Source organism: Rattus rattus, chromosome 11 (assembly GCF_011064425.1).
Source record: "Rattus rattus isolate New Zealand chromosome 11, Rrattus_CSIRO_v1, whole genome shotgun sequence".
In the NCBI taxonomy this organism is placed as follows: Eukaryota; Metazoa; Chordata; class Mammalia; order Rodentia; family Muridae; genus Rattus; species Rattus rattus.
The window spans coordinates 19,229,750-19,237,297 of record NC_046164.1 but is presented as its reverse complement, the minus strand read 5'-3'; the positions used below and the strand labels follow the sequence as shown (position 1 = coordinate 19,237,297).

The 7,548-nt window shown below is 40.2% G+C and overlaps 1 pseudogene; it reads left to right on the top strand.

Moving 5' to 3' along the window:
• The first annotated feature begins 6,595 nt into the window (after positions 1 to 6,595).
• On the top strand, positions 6,596 to 7,242 carry LOC116912697 (annotated as a pseudogene).
• Positions 7,243 to 7,548: the final 306 nt, after the last annotated feature.

Here is a 7,548-nt window from a genome sequence, read left to right as displayed (position 1 = left end):
ACCCACACACCTATGGGCACTTGATTTTTGACAAAGGAGCCAAAACCATCCAATGGAAAAAAGATAGCATTTTCAGCAAATGGTGCTGGTTCAACTGGAGGTCAACATGTAGAAGAATGCAGATCGATCCATGCTTATCACCCTGTACAAAGCTTAAGTCCAAGTGGATAAAGGACCTCCACATCAAACCAGATACACTTAAAGTAATAGAAGAAAAACTGGGGAAGCATCTGGAACACATGGGCACTGGAAAAAATTTCCTGAACAAAACACCAAAGGCTTATGCTCTAAGATCAAGAATCGACAAATGGGATCTCATAAAACTGCAAAGCTTCTGTAAGGCAAAGGACACTGTGGTTAGGACAAAACGGCAAGTCCAACAGATGGAAAAGATCTTTATCAACTTACAACAGAGCAGATTCCTATATCCAAAATACAAAGAACTCAAGCAAGTTAGACCAAGAGGGGAGACAAATAGCCCCTTAAAAATGGGGGTTCAGAGCCAAACAAAGAATCCAGCTGAGGAATGCCGAATGGCTGGAGAAAACACCCAAAGAAATGTTCAACATCTTTAGTCAAGTAAGGAAATGCAAATCAAAAACAACCCTGAGATTTCACCTCACATCAGGAGAATGGCAAAAGATCAAAATCAGGTGACAGCAGATGCTGGAAAGGATGTGGAGAAAGAGGAACACTCCTCCATTGTTGGTGGGGTTGCAGACTGGTACAACCATTCTGGAAATCAGTCTGGAGGCTCCTCAGAAAATTGGACATTGAACTGCCTGAGGATCCAGCTATACCTCTCTTGGGCATATACCCAAAAGATGCCCCAACATATAAAAAAGACACGTGCGTGCTCCACTATGTTCATCGCAGCCTTATTTATAGTAGCCAGAAGCTGGAAAGAACCCAGATGCCCAGAACCCAGAACAGAGGAATGGATACAGAAAATGTGGTACATCTACACAATGGAATATTACTCAGCTATCAAAAACAATGCCTTTATGAAATTCATAGGCAAATGTTCGGAACTGAAAAATATCATCCTGAGTGATCTAACCCAATAACAGAAAAACACACACAGTATGCACTCATTGATAACTGGCTATTAGCCCAAATGCTTGAATTACCCTAGATGCCTAGAAGAAATGAAACTCAAGACGGATGATCAAAATGTGAATGCTTCACTCCTTCTTTAAAAGGGGAACAAGAATACCTTTGGCAGGGAATACAGAGGCAAAGATTAAAACAGATACAGAAGGAACACCCAATCAGAGCCTGCCCCACATGTTTCCCATGCATATACCGCCACCCAATAAAACAAGATGGATAAAGTTAAGAAGTGCAGGCCGACAGAGCCGGATGTGATCTCTCCCCAGAGACATTGAAGTCAGAATACAGCAAACAACAGAGGCATATGCCAGAGCAACCATTGATTTGAGAATAGGACCCCGCTGAAGGAGTCAGAGAAAGAACTGAAGGGGCTGAAGGGCTTTTTCATGAGACCCATATGTACAACAAATGCCAAGCAACCAGAGCCTAGGACCAAGCCACTACCCCAAAGACTATACATGGACTGACCTGGACTCTGGACCAGGTAAATGAATATCCTAGCAAGAGCACCAGTGGAAGGGGAATGGGTCCCAAGCAAGACTGAACCCCAGTGAACTAGATTGTTGGGGGAGGGCGGCAAGGGGGGAGGATTGGGAGGAATACCCATAAAGAAGGGAGGGGGGATGTTTTGCCGGAAACTGGGAAAGAATAACACTCAAATGTATATAAGAAATACTCAACTTAATAAAAAAAAAAGATGTTTATCAGGTGTACGAGTTCTCTGTTAGAATTTTTGGGGTTCCTTTTATATACTATCATATCATCAACAGTCATATATTGTCTTCTTCATTTACATTTAGTATCCCCTTGATCTCCTTTGGTTATCTAATTGCTCTAGCTAGAACTTTAAGTACTATTTTGAATAGATAGGGAGAGAGTGTTTAGCTTTGTCTCTTTCGTGATTATTTTGTGTGGGGGGGTTGCTTCAAGTTTCTCACCATTTAATTTGATATTGGCTGGTGGTTTGCTCTATATTGCTTTCATTATGTTTAGGTAGGTGCCATGAATTCTTGATCTCTTCAAGACTATTAACACGAAGGGGTCTTGTATTTATCAAAGGCATTTACATAATTTAATATGATGATCATGTGACTTTTTTCTTTGTGTTTGGTTATATAATGGGTTAAAGTGATGGATTTTAGCATGTTAAACCATCCATGCATCCCTGCTATGAAGTCTATTTGATCATGGTAAATGACAGTTTTGATATGTTCTTGTATTCAGTTTGTGAGAATTATATTGATTATTTTTGCATTAATATTCTTAAATGAAATTGGTCTGAAATTCCCTTTCTTTGTTGCTTTTTTGTTTGGTTTAGGCATCAGAGTAACTGTGGCTTTATAGAATGACTTAGGTAATATTCCTTTTTGTGGAAAATATTCAATTTTGTGGAATAGTTTGAGGTGTATTGATATTAGCTTTTCTTTCAAAGTCTGGTAGATTTCTGCATTAAAGCCATCTGTCTGTGAGAGGCCAGGTTGGGAGGGTTTCAATGATTGCATCTAGCTCCTTATGGGTAATGGAATGTTATAAATAGTTCATCTGACTTTGACTTGACTTAGGTACCTTGTATCTGTCTACAAAATTTAGTATCATCAAAGTATCTTTATGGATTGTTTTAGTCTGTGTAGGGTGTTCAGACTAGTTAGCATGAAATTTTACTCCAACTGTAAGTAAGTCTTTATTCACCATGGGAAGGATGGCACAAAGAATCTCTACCTTTTCTGGTTGATTCTCTTGAACTTTTCTATTTTCAGGTGGACTTCCTCTGTCATATCTGATCCATATAACTCTGGAAGGGGTCCAGAACCTAACTTCCTTTTCTGTGAACACAAAAGTAGAGCTTTTCTCCCAAAATAGGATGTACTTGAGCCAGTAACCAGAAAAACTATTAGTTTTGAAAGACCCCTGGAGCGGGGAGACCCTCACTCAAGTCTCGGGATGATGCGACCCCCCAAGAACTCACGTGAGACCGTCCTTGCTGTAATAAACATGAGGTTTATTGATAGGAACCAGTGCACTGGGGTCGAGACTCGTATCCCATGCAGGGGCACTGGAGTTCGACCCCGAAAGGCTGGGAGAAAGGGTATTTAAAGGGAGAAACCACAACCCGAGGGGGCAGGGATGGTGTCATTGGAAAGTGTCGAGAATACTAATGAAAAATCACAAGGAGGAGCTTCCTGTTTCTCAAGATTGTTAAACTTTGTGATCCATCAGTTCCTGGGAGGAGCTTCCTGTTTCTCAAGATTATTCTCAACTTTATGGTCAGCTAGGACAGATAGAGGGCAGGGTCTGGAATTTTATATTTCAGTTTTTTAAACTTGGACTTTTAGCTGTATTTTTTATTCTTCAGTTTGACTTTCCTCCTTAGAGAATAATATAACCACAAAACAAAATCACAATTCCATTTTGAAAATCAAAACAATCCAAAAAAAGTAAATTAAATACTGTATGAGCCTATTAATTTTTTTCTAATAGTCATGCCAGGAAAATTAACCCTGTGAAATTACTGTGGAGCCCAATATTGAAGAATGTGGGGTTATCCTGCAAGACTCCTTCAAAAACTTCTCCCAAGGCATTTGTTTCACAGTCTTCCTGTGTCTTCTCTTGGAGAAAGTAGCCTTTCTTTCCTGCCTTCCTCCAGTTCAGCCTGTCTCTGCACATCAGGACTCCTAGTGCCTCTGGACCCAATATCTTTGTACTAGTTTTGAATTGTGGGGAGAATTCCCCATGTGGCACAGGCAAAAATCCGTATTTTCTTCTATCTTTAAAAATAATTAAACCAAAATTCCATTCTATGATTATCTGTTTGTAGGAAGAAGGCTTCCTTTACTTTCTTGCTCTCTGCCTCAGAGCAGCCATTCCTTCTCTTTTCACAGCAGGGGATCTCAGAGCCTGTGAGCTGAGTCTGCCCCTGTGTTCTTTAAGGTTTCTGCACCTGAGTCATCATGCAGCCTGACTCTGCTCAAACTTGACTTCACTCTGATCACCCAGATTAAATCTCTAATTTATAGGCCAAAATCCCCAAATTTTCAGTGGATTACTGCCTCACACATAGGATCACCACCCGTATCATGAATTAATAATTAGTGAATTTCATGCTACCACTAGCAAGGCACCAGCAGACAGGGCAGGCTGTTCTCAGCCTGGCAGACTCCCATGGTGGATCTTATGCTCACATTCTCAAGCTTATCTGTCCCATGTGGCTGGTTATCACAAATTCATAACCTGGAAAAACCAAACTCCCCAGAGTCTTGTAACATATCAATAGATTTTTAATAAAGTAAATTCTCAACCCAATAAAACACCCAATAATAATTATTATTAACATCAATTGATATTGATATAAACTCGCCCACCCAGATAAGAGAAATTGTTCAGAATTATCCATCCCATAAAATATTCATAGCCATTCAGATATTGCCACGAATTTGGACCTTCCTCCCTTCTCCATTTTCCCATCTTCCGCCCCAGCCCTCCCCCAAAAACTTTTTAAAATAGTCTTCCTTTCCCACCGCCCAATCACAGGCTTCAGTTTTGTCTTTCACCTTCCTCATCTGCTTTGCAATCACAAATGTGCTTAGTTTGTATTTGTAGCATTGATGTTCAGGAATTGATATTTCCATCATGGGTGAATTTCCTCCGATGGCAGGGTAAGTGTCCTTTATCATCTCCTTTGATTACTTTAAGCTAAACGTATATTTTACTGTGTATTAAAATTGTGACTTCATTTTGGTTCTCAGGACCATTTGCTTAGAAAAAAAATTTCCAGCCTTTAACTCTGAGATTGTGTCTGTTTTGTTGTTGAGGTATATTACTTGTAGGAAATAAAATGATGGATTATGTTTGCTATCCAATCTGTTAGATTTCTTTTATTGGTGATTTTTGTTAATGTTGGAGAGATATTAAAAGTTCATTTTTGTTGTTGTTACAAGTATGGTACCGTGTGTGTGTGTGTGTGTGTGTGTGTGTGTGTTCATGTGATAACTTTCTTATTTTATGTTTGTGTGTGTTAGTGTGTGGTAGGGTGGGTGTGGTATATCTTCTGTATAGCTATCCTCTCTTTCCTTTGTAAGGGAGATTAGCAGAAAGATATTGTTTAAATTGGGGTTTTATCTGTTCAAATCTTCTGGCTTTTAGAATATCTGTTGAGAAGTCTGTTGCAACTCTGATAGGTCTGCCTTTATATGTTTTTTGATCTTTTTCCATTACTGTTTTTAATATTCTTTCTTTGTTCTGTGCATTTAGTGTTTTGATTATTATGTGATCAGAGGATTTTCTTTTCTGGTCTAATCTACCTGGTGTTTTGAAATCTTCTTGTACATTTATGGTCATCTCTTTAAATTAAGGAAGTTTTTTCTATGATTTTGTTGAATATATTTTCTGGCCCTTTGAACTTGGCATCTTCACCCTCTTCTATTCCTATTATTCTTAGGTTTGGTCTTTACATCATGCCTTGAATTTTTCTTGATGTTTTGGTTTAGGAGTTTTTGGTTAACCTTTGTGGTTTTTGATACGTCAAATATCTTCTATGCAGTATCATCTGTTCAAGACTTTTGGTTTCCATCTTTGTATTCTTTTGGTTATGCTTACACTCATAGTTACTGATCGTTTACTTAGTTTCATCTACAGGTTTTCCTCCACTAGTGATTTCTTTATTGGTTTTATTTCAATTTTTATGTGTTGAATAGTATTGTTCAATTTCTTAACTTGCTTTTCTTGTGTGTTTTTCTGTATTTCTTTTAGGGCTTTATTCATTTCTTCTTTAAGTGTTTCTACATATTTACCTGTGCTTTCCTATATTTCTATATGGGAGTTATTTATATCCTCCTTAAATTTATCTATCATCTACATGAGATGAGATTTCATGCCAGAATAGTGCTTTTCAGGCGTGTTAGAGTATCCAGGACTTGCTTTGTTGAGAGATCTGAGTTCCAATGTTGCCAAATTACATTGTTTATATTCTTGCTTTTGCCTCTTGCTGTCTGGTTATTTCTGGTGCTAACTGACCTGGGTGTCTTGAACTGGAGCAGGACTCGTTGAAGACAGGTAGAGGTGTGTGACCTGGGTTTGAGCAGACCTCCTCTTAGTCAGGAACCACTGTCTCTGGTTAGGGCAGGCCTCCAGTTTCCCTGATTAGTGCAAGTCTCAGGTATCCCTGTGTCTCAGGTTAAGGCAGACCTCCTGGGAACCAGGTTCACTTTGGGGTCTGGGGCAGGCATTTTGATCTGCCATAGTTTCAGTTGGAGGTGTAGACTGGAAAGAAAATTGGGCTCAAGAAGTGTTGGATAGATACCACATGTGTTGTCTCTGTGTAGGTCCCAAATGGCGTGGGTATTCAGCCAAGGGTCTTACATATGTTCCTAGTTATGGAAGACCTCCTGTTAGACAGGTAGGCTGTCCAGAGTGGGAGCCATACCCTTCTTTCATAAGTTCAGAAGGTATAGGCCATTTAGGTATAAAATTTATATAGAGCTTTTTCCTAGGCGGCTGCCAAAGATGGCGGAGGGGCAGGTTCTAGTATTGGATGGCCGGGGCCATCTTCTGGGCCGCCTGGCGGCCATTGTGGCCAAGCAGGTACTGCTGGGCCGGAAGGTGGTGGTTGTACGCTGTGAGGGCATCAAAATTTCTGGAAATTTCTACAGAAACAAGTTAAAGTATCTGGCCTTTCTCTGAAAGTGGATGAACACCAACCCGTCTCGAGGCCCCTACCACTTCTGAGCCCCAAGCCGCATTTTTTGGCGCACTGTGCGAGGCTGCCGCACAAGACCAAGAGAGGCCAGGCTGCCCTGGAACGCCTCAAGGTGTTGGATGGATCCCTCCAATTCCATGATGTCAAGAAAGGATGGTGTGGTCCCTGCTGTTCTTTCAGGGGTTGTAAAGGTTGAAGCCTACCAGAAAGTTTGCTTACCTGGGGTCTGGGCTCAAGGAGGTCGGTGGAAGTACCAGGCACTGGACAGCTACTCTGGAGGAGAAACGGAAGGAAAAGGCAAAGATCCACTAATGAAGAAGAAGCAGTTCTTGAGGCTACAAAACAGGCAGAAAGCATGAAGGCACTGTTCACAGAGGCCCCAAGACCAATGGACTCTTTGTGTGAACCCAATAAAGACTAGAGTTTGTGCCTCTTAAAAAAAAATGCAGAGAATATTTGAAAATTTTTTTCGGTATTCCGTATTAGTATTGTTTAGTATATGGATGGGACACAATGAATTTTGGAAGGGAATATAGGACTCTATTGAAAGCTGAGTTTTATGGTTTAAAGGTTTTAGGGGGACAATTTGAAAGAGCCATCATCAGCAAACCTATGTGGCTATGGACTTTGAGTGTGACTGATTCACAACCTGGAATCAGTAATAGTCATGCCAATTATGATGCATCGTGTGAAAGATTCTATTTGTAATCAAGTTATAACCTGACAGATTTTGTTTCAATAGA